The sequence below is a fragment of the Ursus arctos genome, unplaced genomic scaffold (genome assembly GCF_023065955.2).
Source record: "Ursus arctos isolate Adak ecotype North America unplaced genomic scaffold, UrsArc2.0 scaffold_1, whole genome shotgun sequence".
Classification (NCBI taxonomy): domain Eukaryota; kingdom Metazoa; phylum Chordata; class Mammalia; order Carnivora; family Ursidae; genus Ursus; species Ursus arctos.
In genome coordinates this window covers 47,940,200-47,956,984 of record NW_026622763.1, presented here as the reverse complement: position 1 = coordinate 47,956,984, position 16,785 = coordinate 47,940,200, and the positions used below count along the sequence as shown (strand labels likewise).

General features: G+C 41.3%; 1 protein-coding gene across 9 annotated transcripts in view; it reads right to left on the bottom strand.

Moving 5' to 3' along the window:
• The window catches only part of B3GALT1 (beta-1,3-galactosyltransferase 1), a 513,181-nt gene that overhangs the window by 17,922 nt on the left and 478,474 nt on the right, over window positions 1–16,785 (bottom strand). For 2 of the 9 annotated variants that reach the window (XM_057318297.1, XM_026492627.4), the window contains one exon: window positions 5,360–5,464. The exons of the other annotated variants lie outside the window; for them this stretch is intronic. The gene's annotated coding sequence lies outside the window, so the exon portion shown is untranslated. The remainder of the gene's footprint in view (window positions 1–5,359; window positions 5,465–16,785) is intronic. 9 annotated transcript variants of the gene reach the window in all.

Genomic DNA, 16,785 nt, shown 5'->3' with positions numbered 1-16,785 from the left:
TAGTCATATTTAAATTTTTTGTTTTTCCTACTTCCGTGGAATAATGTGAAAGTAGGGGAAATGAACTCATGGCTGCTGTGTCTCTCACCATGGCTCAAGGGTCTTTCTGGCCCTGAGATCCTTAGTTCCATAATGTAAATACATAGTTATTATTTTTTAATGAGAATTTGAGAAAGGATGAAGGATTCAACTCCATTCACAAGGCTACTCCCTTCACAATATTAAGATATCTAGAAAACCATACCAATAATGATGCTTAAACCTCATACAATTCTAGGCCAAAAGGAAACAGTGGATCTTAAAGGATATTTTATTTTATTTATTTATTTTTTTTAAAGATTTTATTTATTTATTTGACAGAGATAGAGACAGCCAGCGAGAGAGGGAACACAAGCAGGGGGAGCGGGAGAGGAAGAAGCAGGCTCATAGCGGAGGAGCCTGATGTGGGGCTCGATCCCATAACGCCGGGATCGCGCCCTGAGCCGAAGGCAGGTGCTTAACCACTGTGCCACCCAGGCGCCCCTTAAAGGATATTTTAAATTAAGCTGTGAAGGTCAGATGAACTACTCATCTGTACCGTAATGAAGCAGTCTTTCTATCTTGGGGAGAGTGTAAGACATGACATCTGAGGTCTGCCACTTACTAGCTATGTGACTGTAGTCAAGTCAATTCTCCTTTTAGGGCAGATCTGGTAGATTGGCTATTCCAACCCATTTCTCTTCCAATTCCCCTTTAGCTTTTCTTCCAGGAAATAGGCCAGTTGTAAAAGAAGCTGAAGTCCAAAACTAAATTTCCCAGGGCCCTTCACAACTTGGATAAAAGCATTCGACCTGGTTTCCACACATCGGATGCCTCTGGGCAAGACAGATGCAGGGCTGAGCAACAGAAGATGGCCGCCACTTTCCAGTGGTTTGGATGGACTGGAAAGCACATGGAGTGATAAAAGTGTCTGGTTTTTCTCAAACGGCTGTGACAGAGTTTCCATTCCCCAATCACGACATCATAGGTGTGAGTAGAGGCAGTGGGAGCAATGCTGTGCCCCCTAAAACAGCTCTAAAGAATCGTCAAGCACCGTTCAGTCTGCACCTTTCCTGGCCAAGCTGCTCTGGCTGGTTAGTAACCACATGTGGGTCTTGCTTCCCAGAGATTCCATGAGCTACCTAATGCCATTCCATAAATTCCTTTCTCTTTCACCTGGTAAAATGGCTTCTGTTTTTTGTAACTAAGAACCCCAAACCACACCATTCTCTCTACTTCTTTAGGTATAAAATGAAATGATGATAATCTAATTTTCAGGCTGGTTGTGAGGTACATGGTACGCTTTAAAGTGGCATATAAATTTGTTATTATAAATTGTTGGACATTTAAGCATTGCTTAGGTGAACTGCTTACCACCATAAAATGAATGCGTCCCTGCTACACTCCTCTTGGGAAATGCTGTATAGAATTACCCATGTAAGGAACAGCCTTTTGAACTGAGGATCATATTTAAAAACTCTATTTTCTCTCCCAGTGCTGTCTAAAAATGTGTGGCATGTGTCTTTTGGCTGGATGTCACATGGCCCTCTTGTTGTGATCTTGCTTAGGGCAAGATGCCCTGGATGACAACTGATTAACTATTTCAGGAAACTCTTGGGTACCTTTCTTCTAGGTGAATTCATTGAAAACCATGCAGTGTTCATTTAAAAATAGGCCACCATAAATAACTCTCAAAAATTACTGAAAATGCATTTGGTTCTTTTTTGTGATGTGTTAATTTTACTTATATAATTACACATGATATCATACATGTGCTTACTCCTAAATCCGAAGACATGAGGACAACTCATTATTCTCTGTTCTTTTTTTTTCCTTTGGGAGGGAGGATTACTGTTTTTTTTTTTTTTTTTTTTTTTTTTTTAAGATTTCTTTATTTATTTGAGAGAGAGAGTGTGCATGCACAAGGGTGGGGAGGAGCAGAGGGAGAGGGAGAGAGAGAATCTCAATCAGACTCCCCACTGAGCATGGAGCCCACCACAGGATTCAATCTCATGACCTCGAGATCATGACATGAGACAAAACCAAGAGTCAGATGCTTAACTGACTGAGCCCCCCAGAAGCCCCTGGGGGGGAGGATTACTGAAAAGAACCAATATGCCCTTGTTTGCATTTACTCATTCATTATATTTGATAGTCCCCATGATTAAAATTTATAAATGTTATATTAAATACACAAACTAAAATGCAAATTCCCTTCATTTAAGGAGCTTATAGTTATATTAACTGTAATCTATGTGGGAAGAAATAAGGAATAATTAGAGTTATGGTATTATAACTGAAATAGTTAATTCCTTTTTTTTTTTTTAAAGATTTTATTTATTTTATTTATTTGACAGAGAGAGACAGCCAGCGAGAGAGGGAACACAAGCAGGGGGAGTGGGAGAGGAAGAAGCAGGCTCTTAGTGGAGGAGCCTGATATGGGGCTCGAACCCAGAACACTGGGATCACGCCCTGAGCCGAAGGCAGTTGCTTAACCACTGCGCTACCCAGGCGCCCCTGAAATAGTTAATTCCTGATATGGATGATAGGGTTACATTCACAGAAAACATGAATTTCACTTGGATCTCAAATTTTAAAAAGTGAATAGAGAGATTTCAATAGAGAAAAATTGGTTGTGGGGAAGACACTTTCAATGGTAAGAGAAAAGCATTTGCAAAGAAACAAAGGTGTTAAACTGATTTACTTGGAGAATAGGGAGCCATCCGGCAACAGCAGAGTGTTGGATTCTTGATAGAATGTAGTTGAAATTAAGTATGCAGAAGGAGTCATTGCTCATGAATTTATTTTTTTCTCCACCACAACTTCATCATTTCTTCATTTTCAATATACGTTCATAACGTTACTGCTGATTGCGTTTTGGGTTGATTGTTTCTTTATGTCCTACGGAAAGACCCCTCAATCCCTAGGCTGGTTTCCTCATTGCTTTTAACTGTGTCCTATTTAATAAACTGTAACCTCTATAAGGACAAAGATTTTCTCTGACTTTATCACTATTTTTATTACTCTTATTATTATATCTTTATCACTGTGCCAAGTATAATAGCACGGTGCAGGAAATACTGTAGTTGATGAATGAATAACGGTTGAGTGAACGGCTTCCAGATAGATAGCCATCAACAGTCACCCAATAAGATGACATCAACAAGAGCCCTTGCTGAGGGCTCCTGAGAGCTGAGATATCATAGATAAGTGGACTGTATTCCAGAGCAAGCATTTATGTGATGTGCTAGAAAGATACACCATAAGGTGTTGTGTAGTCTGAGTGTGTGATATCTTCTCCCATGCCTGGCCCTTTTCACTATGCCATTCAAGGCAAATTTCTGCCTCTGATTGAATTCCTGAACTCATGACTTTGTTGTAATAGTTCTGGATGAAAAATAAATTTTCTGGATACAAGATATAATTTCTGTGAATGACAACACACACACACACACACACACACATACACACACACACTCAATTAGCCTGGCATTAATAAAAGAGAAATTCAGAAAACATAATATAGAATCTGAACCTTTTCTGGGGTGAGTATTTTTCAAATTTTTTCACAAGTTGTCAACTGTCAAATCCTTGAATTATTCTTTCCTGAATGTCTTTCTGAACCAATTTTTTATAAATTATCTGGCTTGTGTTGTGGTGGGTCATTTGTGATTACATCCATCTTGTCCAGTTACAGCAGTAACATGTGTAAACTGGATCTCTAAGGAGTGATAAAGTGATGCAAATAGTGCTTTTCACCTTGGGTTACCATAGCCGCAGTCATTACGTGAAGTAGCTACCGTACTGTGTTCTTCTATGAAACCCCCTAACAAGATGCTTCACGTCATGTCACTTCCAAGCTACTGATAAGAGTATAAACATTGAAAAGTTTGGAGCCAGCATAACTTCATGGCTAAAAATGCCCTTCCAGGGAATTATCTTCAGAGCTATTATTAGGTTGGTTTTAGTATGCTTGGAAATTCTTTACAGTGGCCATATGTTGCCAGATTCAAGAAGGAAATATGCATTTGGGGGTAATAGGAATGGGGCAAAGAATAACCTCTGATAACTGAAAAAATTTCAAGGCATAAAGTGCAATAGGAATAATGAGCTCCTTGGTTCCTGGGTGTGTGTCAGTCCCAGGAGACTAATAGAGAAGTGCCAACGCGTCTGTGTGCCTGGGGAGCTCTAGGGCACGGCTCCTGGGGCAATTGTCAGAAATCAGGATTATTATTTATCTTCCACTTAGGTCAGAGAGCTAAACAAATAAGTAAATGCCCAATAGGAATAATGTATTCATGGGTATGAAAGAAGAAGTTTTTCAAAGTGCTGCCTTGTCACCAGACTGTATTCCGATATACTTATTACTTTGGGTTGTGAGATGCTAATGTGCAGAAACAATGGGTTAAATGAAGTTTTCACATTAACTTACTGCAGGACTGCTCAGAGCCTTTAATATGATCTATTCCTTTGAGAATCTCAAGACAGACATAAAATGACACACTGAATTTTGTTTTTACTAGATGCTTCCTAGCAACACAGTTCAAGATGCCGTGTGCTACCGGACAGTTAAGACGCTCTGTGACTTCCCTTTTGGAACTGTAAATCATTGTCATCACATTATTGTTACTGTATTTTTTGTTTCTTAAAAAACGGGCCTAAAGAAAGGCAGGCTGGTCACAGACTTTCGGGTACTTTATGGGGTGAGCATAATCCTATTAGAGTATTTAAAAGAATTCTTGTAAGCCTAGTATCTTGTAACTCTTAATTTTTGTAACTTTTCTAATTGTGTATTTTAAGGCTATATTGCTTTTGAGAAAGCTTTTATTTTAGTAGTACAAAAAAGATACTTACTTAAGACCAAAAAAAAAAAAAGGTGCATACTCAGGACAGAATTTTAAAGGATCGAAATCAACACAAAGAAGAAGATAAAACCACTCAGAATCCTATCAAGCAGATACAAGGACCATTAACAAGGAGATGTAGAGTTTTTTCTTCATTTGCATCTTATATTTTTTAATTATAAATATGTGTTTTTTTAGCACCATCAACACCTCTGTATGCCATTACCTACCCTCACTTTGTTGTCAATTACTACCATATTTTATTTATATAATCATCCCTCCATTGTCAGATATTTAGTCTAACAGACTTCCTGCATTTCCCAAGTTTATTCTGGTAGCATTCTCAGAGACTCCAGTGATATGAATATTAGAACAGATGACAGTGTTCTCGGTTCTGTAAGCCTTGTCCTAGGAACTTCACATGTCTCAATTGCGGTGTCAGAGAGCAGAGGCACCCACCATGATCTGCCGCCTGGAGTCCTTGAAGTCATACTCACAGTGCTGCTGACAGCCATCACTTCCCAACCTGGCTCATTAATCTGCAACCGCAACGTATTCCCAGGCCACTAGTATTTCAGAGGAACAATATAGGCCATCGAAACCTGCAATTTATGGGTCAAATCCACAGAACAGTACTAAGTCAACCCTTCTGGCTCTTGGGATGAGAATACTGTAGCATCTGGGGGCCCTTACGACAGCAGCATGAAACAGTCCCATGTTTTGTTTGAAGTCTTCCAGATTACTTATCCCAAAACTTATTCTATAATGAATGCCCATATCACTTACACGATACATAGTATGGTCAGCCCAGTCTGGGGCAGTTATTGAGAGGCTGAAATTAGCAAGACCTGGTAGTGTGTTTGATGAGCCAGCTCCAATCATGATTTGAGCTGACTATCGAGTATTGAGGATAGCTATCTGGAGATTCTCTATCATAGTTCTTCTGGGAATCAGGTCAAGGATGACATGAGGGAGGCTGGTGGGCTAGATCTCCCCGGTCTAAGTGCAGCTCCATGCTCTGTTGTGAGGATGGGGTCTTGGTTATCTTTCATCCTAGCTGCCCTTCCTGTGACGCACCTTGGAGTAATGTAATATATCATATAAAGGAAGTCAATCTGGACTAGAGATACTGTGGCTATCTCTATGTGTCAAATAATTGCGAACATCTGCAGCTACAAACTCTAAAAAATTCTTTTAGTTGCCAAGAGGTTGGATTTTCATTAATATTTTGAAAAGGCATTTGGTTAAGGGACTTGTACCAGCAGGCAGTATTGTGAAGTGTTAGAACGATGGATCGTGTAGTCAGACAACTGAGGTTCCCATTCTGCTGTTCCCTAGCTGTGCCACTGCTCTGCAATCCTTTCCACAGCGAGAAGACAGGAAAGTGGGCCTACCTCAGAGTCACAAAAACAAAATGGAATAAATATCAGGAAAGCACTCACTGTCAGTCTGGGCACATATTAGAGCTTCATAAATGCTATTGCGAATTTTTATGTATGAAGAAAATCATACATATCTTTAAATACTTTAATACATTTTATTATGAATTAGGATACTATTGTTAATTTTCTCTTATGGGCAGGCACTGTGTTAACTCTCGGGGGTAGAAGGTTCCATAACACATTGTCCTCTAAGGAGTTGAAGTCCAGTACGTCGTCACCTGGAGTTTATTTTAATATAGTGTTGTGAGTCATGAAATAAATGACACGGAAGTATGTATGAGATGTTGCAAAGGTGCCCTGCTCAGTGTAGACAGATGTGGGGCAGATTTGCTGGAGCCATACGGCACAGCAGTGGTGTTTTACTTGCCGGGCATCAGCGTGGGCAGTGGACATGTGGTTACCGCTTTCCTCCAGGTCTTTCAACTCAGGCTTCAATCTAAAGAACTGAAGAGAACTCAAGTGTTTTTGTTTTGGCCACTGGCTTTTATTGCACTACAGAAGACATGATAAAACAAGTCCCTCCTATCCTGTCTACAAAGTAACTTTTGTAATAATATATATCTTTTTATAGCTTCGTTCAGAGAATAAATTTGAATTCATGTGGGTTGTTTTTTCAACTTCTTTAATATTTATGCCAAACTACAGTCTATTCAACTGTCCAAAACCCTGGACCAAGTCGATAGTTTCTGGTGTTTAAACAAAAATAAGCAAAAAGACAAAACAAAATGAAATAACAACAACAAAAAAACAAAACAAAAAGAAAAAAATCAAGAGGTGATTGTATTTTAAAGGAAACATATTATGGTATAATATGGAAACATATTATAGTCATTAAAATGACAAACCTATTAGCCTTCCATCCTTACTTTCTGTGGTTTATCCTATTTTCCTTCTCCCTGAGCTATTCTGTTGGCAGCAAATAGAGAATCTCAAAATCTGACTTACTGTAAAGACTTGGATTTTTTTGTATTTTTGTCTGGGGCATTTTACTTTCCTAATTAGGAACATGGCTTCAGTGGCTACTGGCTAAAAACCAGCCTGGTATTGCTTCTCACCCCGCTTAGGAAAAGGGGAAGGCTGGAGCACGCCTTCGATTCTCATTAGATGGCTGATACGTTTCATTTGTACATTTTGCAGAAGCTGTTCAGACAAGTGTGGCAACGCCACTGTGGTCAGGTTTGCTAATTGGGGAATGTGAAAGAGTATCCATATCATCTCAATATCTTTGGGGACTTTGCCAGATTGGAGGCTTAATCCCATTGTTTTTCTTATCCTCAAGGCACAGAAAGGCACTATCTCAAATTTTTGGTCTCCCTTCAGACACAAAAGCGGCTCCTAATGATCAAACATCAGATGTGAATGAACCACAAAAGCCAACCTTCTTTCTGGTGGGTGAACACCTTGAGCCTATCCATACTGCGTTAGAACCCTGGATGGAGGAGATGGCTCTGGAAGAGATTTTTTAAAAATTGGAAAAAAAAATTTTTTTTTTTTAATTTGAGAAATAGCAATGTATCAGGACAGAGGGTAGCTATACTTGTGGCAAATGTAGCCAAATGTACGAATTTGCTGAATCACTGTGTTGTACCCCTGAAACTCATGTAACACTATGGAGCAGCTTTTTAAAAAAACGCTTATAAAAAGCTATTCAAGGAGGTTCTAAGTATTACACAGGTACGTTTATCAAGCTGTCATTCTCAGTGAAATGCAGGACAGCATGTGACGCAGCAGCCGTTTCTTCGCTTGCTTGAAAAGGATTTCAAGGCGTTTACAAGTATAATTGCTTTAGAAATGTCATCACAACATCTTATAAGGGGAATGTCTGTAGAGTGATTACCCATTTGTAACCAAAGTAAAAGAACCAGTAGAATCTAAAGCTAAAACTCGGGTCTCTGATTCTATTAAGAGACTTGTTATCTTCTGGAAAAGAGACCACATTGTGCCTTTCAAGGACAGACAAGCCAAGGTAAGCTGGTCTTTCTCCATCTTCCCACGAAAGATGTACACTAGGAAGACCATTATTCAGATAGGGCTGACTTTTTTATAGAGAAAAATCTAGACTTTGTTTGGGTGCCATCTATTTCTTGACGTCAAGTTTAGTTTTCTACCGGGGGCACGAATGTTTACACGGAAGACAGGTCCATGCACTGAGCCTTCATGCAAAGATACAAAATGGAAGCTCCTTTTAGTCTGAGTGGATTTAAAGATCCTGTGACCCACAAGAATGCCATTGCCCTGACCTGATTCCTTTTTATTTTTGAATTCTGACCTGTGTTAGAGAGTGCTTTTGAAATGCAGACCAGCACACCATATTTTGTCCAGTAAAGTTCTCTTTTTAGATAATAATCTACCACAGAATTCAACCCTTCACTGACATAGAAGTCCAACACTGAGCCTGCTTTTGTTAAAAACTCTGATTTCATCCTTACAGTTTAAATTTTAATGTTGGAAGTAGTCTTAGGAACTGGAGGGGATTATGCTAAGTGAAGTAAGTCAAGCAGAGAAAGACAATTATCATACAGTTTCACTCATATGTGGAACATAAGCAATAGCACGGAGGTCCATAGGGGAAGGGAGGGAAAACTGAAGGGGGAGAAATCAGAGAGGGAGACAAACCATGAGAGACTATGGACCGCGGGAAACAGACTGGGGATTTTAGAGGGGAGGGGGTGGAGGAGGGGGTAACAGGGTGATGGGTATTAAGGAGGGCACATGCTGTGATGCGCACTGGGTGTTATATGTAACTAATGAATCACTGAACACTACATCAAACACTAATGATGTGCTATACAGTGGCTAACTGAACGTAATAACATAAAATGTGAAAGCTTACCAAATCCGCCCCCCCCCCAAAAGAGATGATTTAAGACAATCATCTACTCCAGGGACAAATGACAGCATCTTAGATATAGATGCTTCTTAAGAGCTATAGGCAGAGACATTTTAGAATTTCCCTTGGGAATTTGTGCTAGGATCTGATCAAGTTCACGTAAAGATGTCATTTTTCCGTACAGACTAACTATTCCTATAATTTCAGCACGTATCGTCCAGTGTTACCCTGGAACTTGGTGGGAGATGGTCAAATCAGTTCCCTTTTATAGTACTTATGTGAGGACAGATCAGAAGTTTCAGCTTTCCTTTCCCCAGATTAAGACATGTCCACTTCAATGGTGGCACCAAAAAATATATACCCCACATAGTTATTCCACTGTTCCAGTGTCACTTTTCAATGAGCAAATCAGGAAATAGCTACCTTTGGGTATGGTTTTCACCTGACTCATTGGTGCTGAAGTATCGTCAGGATATTTCTGAATTTTGTTTAAAGAACCGAATTTCCCTGAGATCCTCACTGTATGATCTGCAAGGGTCACTGGTGCCTCTATTTTTGTTTTTGTTAAATTAATTTCCCAGTCTGGGAGTTTTGAGCTCATAACCTCTACAAGGAGACAGAGCCATCTGCTTAGCCTCTGAGCTGTGGGGCTTAGAGGGAGTTATATTTCAAGGACAAGGAAGCCAGGGAGGGGAAGGGGGACACGCTTATTTTCACTTTCACAGACAACAGTGGGAGTGAATCTAAACTCTGGTAGGAGACTGCATTAGGTGCCAAACTGCTACTGTCATTTGCATAATGTGTAATTTAAGGTGTTGCGTCATCTCTGATAGGCATGTTTAGCGAGGGGAGGCGAAATTACACATCGCCCCTCTGCCTGCCCCTTAAGAAACCAATCACATTCCTTCTCTCCATCAACTCCACAGAGGCAGGGACCTTTCTGCTCCACTGAACTTGCTTCTTGTTTCTACTTAGCAAATTGACTGATGGCACTGGCTCTTCCGCTGCCGCTCCCTCTGATGCTGTTAAGTGTGGCTGCTCCCCCTACCCCCCCCCCCAGCAAAGGAAACAAACTGACTAGAAACGTGACTCGCTGGTTTGGGGTGGCATTTTTTTTTAACGTTCCTTTTGTAAAACTGCATCCTGTCCCTCCATAGGACTTACCCTTTGAAGACTGCAGAGGAACATAAAGTTTGGAAAGTAGTGTGCTATTAAAATCAAACCATTGGCTATTCGTGTCATTGAAGATTAACTTGATTTTAATATGCTGTTTATTGAAGGTGGCTCTTTGGCATAGAATTTTGGTTTTACCTGGACATATAACTGCATGTTTATGAACAGCATCAAATGCTTTTGTTTTAACAAGTGGATCCTCTCATTTTAATAAAATTCCTAACAGTAAGTATTTAGTGTAATTTCTATTTTAAAACACACAGTGGCCAGAAGCGAGACTCCCACAACTTTGGCTTTTGCAACATTGTCTTAACTTTGTTGCTGTTCCCACTCTATAGTAATGGTGTTGCTTAGTACATTCTCTGGGAGGATCAAGGGTAGGAGGTTTCTACATCCCTCCTATTATAAACTTTCCTTTTTAAAAAAAGATTTATTTATTTATTTGAGAGAGAGAGAGAGAGTGCATGAGTGTGTGTGCATGTGGTGGGGGGAGGGGGAGAGGGAGAGAATCTCAAGCAGACCCCCTGCTGAGCTCGGACCCTGAAGCTGGGGCCCAATCCCAGGACTCTGAGATCATGACCTGAGCTGTAATCAAGTCTGACGCCTAACCAACTGAGCCGCCCAGGCGCCCCACTATAAACTTTTTCTAAACATTTATATGAATATTTGTTATAAGCATAACACATTTTCTCTAATTCCCAAATAATCATCCTCCTTTTTATCAATGAAGAAATTGAGGCCTAGAGTATTTAAGAGACTTTTTCCCATTCTTTTTGGTCGAACCACATAAAATTGCCACTATGCTATTGCCACTACATAGCTTAAAAACCGTTGAAATATGCAGCTTCTCGTGGCTCAACCCAACAGCTATCTGGGAGAGCCAGGATTCAAACTCGAGTCAGCCAGGGTCAAAGTCAGCCTTCCTTCCACTACGCTGTGATGTTGCCTTATTTCCTTATATTCTGTGTTGTTACAAGAATACAGCCTTGTATGCAATACGTACTCAATGTATGTGGTTAATAAATATCTGTTGTTTGGCTTTCTAAAAATGGATTTACAGGAAGCACCATAGAGCTATGCTTTGTAACCAGTTAGTAAAGTATTAGGTCTCAGTTTTCACTGGTGTAAATTATAAAGGTTATCAAGGTGTATTAGATTCTATTTCTTGAATCATTAATTCTGCTACTCTCTACCTATGGTACAAGTTTCCCAACATCCAAACAGTGTGCAGAGTGATGGGCTCTTCTCAGAACAGGTGAAATCCTGCATCTCTTCTTCCTGCATTTTCTCCTGCCAGCGAGGCTTAGCAATTTCACAGGTCTTATGAAATGACTGAGAAAGCACTTAGATAATTGGCCTTCAAAATATCCCTCCCCTTTCTTTTCCACTCTATTAACATCTCCTTCCACACTTTAACTCCTTTCCCTGCAACACTTTCTCTCTTCTAGAGATGATACTTTAATTTTTTGGCCACAGGTGTTTAGCTCAAATCCCTACATTGGCCATTTTAAGAACATATCTGCACATTTTGGAAGAACCCAGGTGGTTTTCATATTGAGTATATCCAAAAGATATGAATTTTAAGGGCAAATCAATGACTGCACAATTTATAGTGTAATTACATAGTAATTACTCAATTTGCTTGTGAACACTGACTCCTCTCGATGGGTTTTAAACAGATGTCACAGCAGATGCACTTCATTTAAAGGAGAATTTCTATTAACTGCAGCAGTAGTTGGGCTTATTATGCCAGTGGTGCTGAATTAAATTGGTAAGAGAGGGCACTGTTGAAAACTAGTAGGGACTATGACTCAGACAGGAGAGGGACAGAAGTTGTCACACATGGGAGGATTGCCAAGAGTAAGTGTATCAAATATAGTGTTAGTCTTTCAAAGGATTGATGAATACTTGGCTTTGGGGTTTTATGACAGTTATCGATAGTAATAATTGAATTTTGTACAGAACTTTCTAGCGTGCAAACTTATTTCTACCACATTCTCTCATTTGATTATCACTGGAATTCAGGATGTAGGTATGAGTGTCCTGAGGCTCAGAGGTCACCCAGATTCTCACGGGGGTGTGTGTGGTGGAGCCCAACCTGGCGCCTGGGCTGCCTGGCTCCCAAGCCACTTCTCTTTTCATCACACCATGCTGCCTCTTCAAGCCGAGTCAGTGCAGTCAACAAATCAATTAGATGGTGCATGTGTTTTTAATCAAATTGACTGACGTCTTGATTTGTTAATTTAAAATCAAAGCGATTAAATCACTTGTTTGTGAAAATACAGGTTAAGAAGCGCTCGTTTACTTTTCCTTCAAACTCTCGGTTTTGGTGGTATATATTTTCAAACAGCTACAGGTCTAAATCAACTTTTTGTGCAACAAAGGAGAGTGCCAGACGTGCACCAACCTTTTCAACTAAATCCGGACACATCCGGGATAATCACCACTGGCACCATCCTCTTCAAATGTGTAGAACAATGTGCCCATATTGATATGGATGCTTTAAAACTATGGGCAAGTTTGAAATCGAAGAATGTACGATGCCTCAGTGGAAATATTGATAGCTCGGAATCACTTGCATCTATTTTTGATTTTCCTTTCCGACCAACACGTGTATTTATTTGTTTTTAACATGACTTGATCCCTACTCCACCCCATTCCAGCTTCATGTTTGGCCTCATCCAAATCTGGGCAGTGGTCTGTTTGGCCCACAGCCTACCTACTACTGACCCTGCTCCCTGCTCTGTAACCAAGGCTGGCCTTAGAGGGGCTTGTCACTCAGGAGGCTGCTCAAGTGGCAAGGGCTCCAGAGAATTTCCTTTGGCTTAGTCCTGAGGGCATTTCCCTGGGGCAGGACTTCCAGATGGTGGTTGGTGAGAACAACAGAGAGAAATGATCTGATTGTCAGTCAACAGGACTCCCACACAAATGTAGAGCTTGGCTGGAAAAATCTGCTTTTGCTCTTTCTTCGTGGTTTTCCTTCCTCATAAAAAATCATCGGCGCTCTCTAGAGATTTCTTTCCTCTTTCCTTTCCTCCCCAGAGACTCTGCAGCAGCTAGACGGTAGCCCTTTCTGCTGCTTTTCTCATTTCCTCACCTGAAGGAGCTGGCTGCCCCAACGTGCTCTCTCCTCGCTCACCTCTCACACCACTCACCTCCTCCTTTCTCCTGCTGGGGATCTGTACCCCACCTTGGGAACACATACCTCCTACGGGCTTCTCTTTCTATTACTTCCTGTGCTCTCCTCTGGCCTTCCTCCCTCAAGCCTGAGGATGGTCCTCCCAGACTTGTTCTGCGGGGCCTGTCAGTAAGCCAGCGGCTGAGTCTCAGCTGGGGGAGCGGTGGCCGTGAGGCCAGTGGAGAAGGAACCAGAGGAGGAGGAAAGGCGGCAAATGAGACTTGCGGAGAGTGGGGATGGGGAAGGGGAGGGCAGAGGGTCCTGCAGCCTGAAAATGAAACTAGTAAGTGGGGCAAGACTTGGCTCTTCTGTTCCGTTCCAATTTTATATATAATACTTTGTATATCTGTTACATTATAAATCTAATACTAATATAATATAAATACATTAATACAACATTAGGAATATTTTAATCAATATGAGAAATAATTTCTGCAAAATGTCTGACATAGTGAGTGAAACATAAAAGACACTCAATAAAAGATGGTTATTACATTATTGTTTTTTAAGACCTAAAGTGACTCAAATAAATGACTTGGGTTCAAACCACGGAGCAAAATCTAGTTTTGATAAACGCAGCACTGTCTCCTTGGGAAAAGGTTCTCTATGTGCTAATATCCAGATTGTGGCAGTCAGTTGTGAGGGATATCACAGGAAACGTATAATACTAGTCGCCAAGTGCTGAAGTTTGCACGATTTCGGAGACAGGAGAGTGTAAATGTAAAGACCTAGATTCCACTCCTAGACATGCATTAGTCTTGAAACATTCTGTAATCTCCATAGGTCTCTGTCTCCTAACCTGCCGAATGAAGATGCCGTAGAACCAAGCGCAAGCCCTCGTTCTTAGCTCACGTGGGGTCAGAGGTGCACAGCTCATGACACAGGGCTTAGCGCACAGTCAACACTCAATAAATGCTGCCCCTTATTGGGTTTCGGTTTTAAAAATTAGAGCCGATTTAAGTTTATCCTTGTAAAGACACTGATTTTACTCACATGCCCTCTGATTAACTTTCCTGGGAGACAAAGAAAGGGGCGTGGCTTAAGACCCACTGGGAGTGTGCGACCCACGAGAAATTTCTCTCTTACGTGGACTGCGACAAGAAAAATACGAGCAACCACTACACTGCAGAATAGCAGAACAAAGATATCAGAACCCACTAAAGTGGGTTTCTCCTCAACTATACAATCTTGGCCTATCATATTTCTGGCCGTTTCAAATGCCCATAGGCCATTTTCCCACAGTTATATTAATTAATTTATAAGGCAGTTTATCATATGCTAGACTTATTTCACTAGAGTATGAGGGATATTTTGTGCTTTTAGGAAAGGTATGAGAAGCCATTTGTGGAATCTCAAGTAGATTTTATTAGTGAAGAAGGATTTGTTGACCATATCATATTATAGGGCATTTTCCATATGCCTTAATACTATATGGTTTATGCTAATTCATTCGACCAACATCTATAGAGCAACTGCTACTTTCCTGCTCTGGCCTAGGTCAGAGAGCCAAAGATGTGTGAGACGGGTTGCAGCCTGGTGAGAAAGCCTGGTGCCTTGCACACAGCTGAATAAATATTTGCTGAGGCAACTGGAAAATACATCCTTACTTAATCATATTTGCTGTTAGAGAGCTAAGCACAAACTGGCCTAGGAGGAAAGGGGAGGCAGCAACTACTCTGGGTTGCCACACGTTTGCTGCCTGGAGAAGTCTTTACTGTGCTTACAGATCTCTCTGTGCTGTCTTTTCAGGGCTCAGTAAAATTTACCAAGAATACCTGCCCTCAAATCCCAGGATGGAGCACTGTGATGTGGCCAACCCTAACTCCAACTCCCATCCTTGGGACTCCTTTTTTTCTCTTTTCAACCTAGGAATTATATAATGTTCTGGTTTCCATTCTAGTGTGTTCAGTGGCCAAGGCTCAGCTCAGGAAGGTCTTTGGTTATAGTACATCCAAGGCCAGAAACAAACACAGCATCGGAAACGCAAACTTGGGCAGTGGCCATGCAACGAAGGGAAACTGCCATGTCTGTGGCCAGAGAGAGGGCAGCAGTGAGTGTTATTTGCAGAGAGCTCACCTGGCTCCCTCTCCTCAGCCCTGCACTGCACACAGCTGGAACTGCTTAGATCCATCTTGTTCACTCTGTCTTAGCCAGGTCCAGTCTAGGCCGGCCCAGTTCCCTATAGGCTCCTAAGGTCACAAGGCAAATAACAAAGTTGGTGTTCAAACCCAGGCTGTCTGACTCCCGGGTTCACACTGTACGCCACCATATAAGTTGTATTCCCAGCACCTAGTATGGGGCCTAGGAAATAGTCCCTCCTTCTGGTTTTCCTTTTTCCTTGTATGTCTCTGTGATGGTTACTTTTACAAGTCAACTTGGCTGGGCCATGGTGCCCAGATATGTGGTCAAACATTATGCTGGGTGTTTCTGTGAGGGTATTTTAGATGAGATTTACATTTAAGCCAGTGGACTTTGAGTAAAGCAGATTTCTGTCTATAATGTGGTAGGGGGTGGGGAGGGGTAGGACTCCTCCAACTAGATGAAAGCCTGAATAAAAAGTGGGTCTTCCCTGAGCAAGGGGGAATTCTCCAGCAGACTGCTTTTCAAATGAATAGCAATGCCTGCTATTTCTGGTTTTCCAACAGAATGGCTTTGGACTCCAACTGTAATTCTTTCCTGAGTCTCCATCCTGCTGGCCTCCCTTCTCAGATTTCAGACTCACTGACTCCACAGTCCTTAAAATACAACTCCTCTTATATATACACCCCTCTTTTCCTCTCAGTCTAAGTTTTGCCTATTTCCTTCCTTCCTTCCTTCCATCCATCCTGTCTCTCTCTCTCTCTCTCCCTCTCTCCCTTTCTCTCTCTCTCTCTCCCTCTCTCCCTTTCTCTCTCTCTCTCTCCTTATCTTATACTTAATCTATCACCAAGTCCTGCCAGTGTCACTTCGGAAACTTCTATTTTTACTTCACTCCGTCCTCACTACCACTGCCTGACCTCTCTGTGGGTATTCTTGGGGTGGCTCCTATAGTCTTTCTAAGTGGTCCACATACACATTCTGTTTCCCTCCAACCTTTTTTTCTTTACAGCCACAGTGATCTTTCTACAAGACAAAGCCGATCATACCATTCTGTTCTACGACCCGTTTGAAACCATTCAGTGACTTTCTATTTTACTTCGGAAGAAGGTCAGTTCTTAGCATGACTACACGGTGGTTCCCAAGGCTCTGCATGACCTCATTCTGCAGTGTTTCCTCCTCACTCTCTACACTCCAGCTACTCTTACTCTTTTTGAAGTCTTC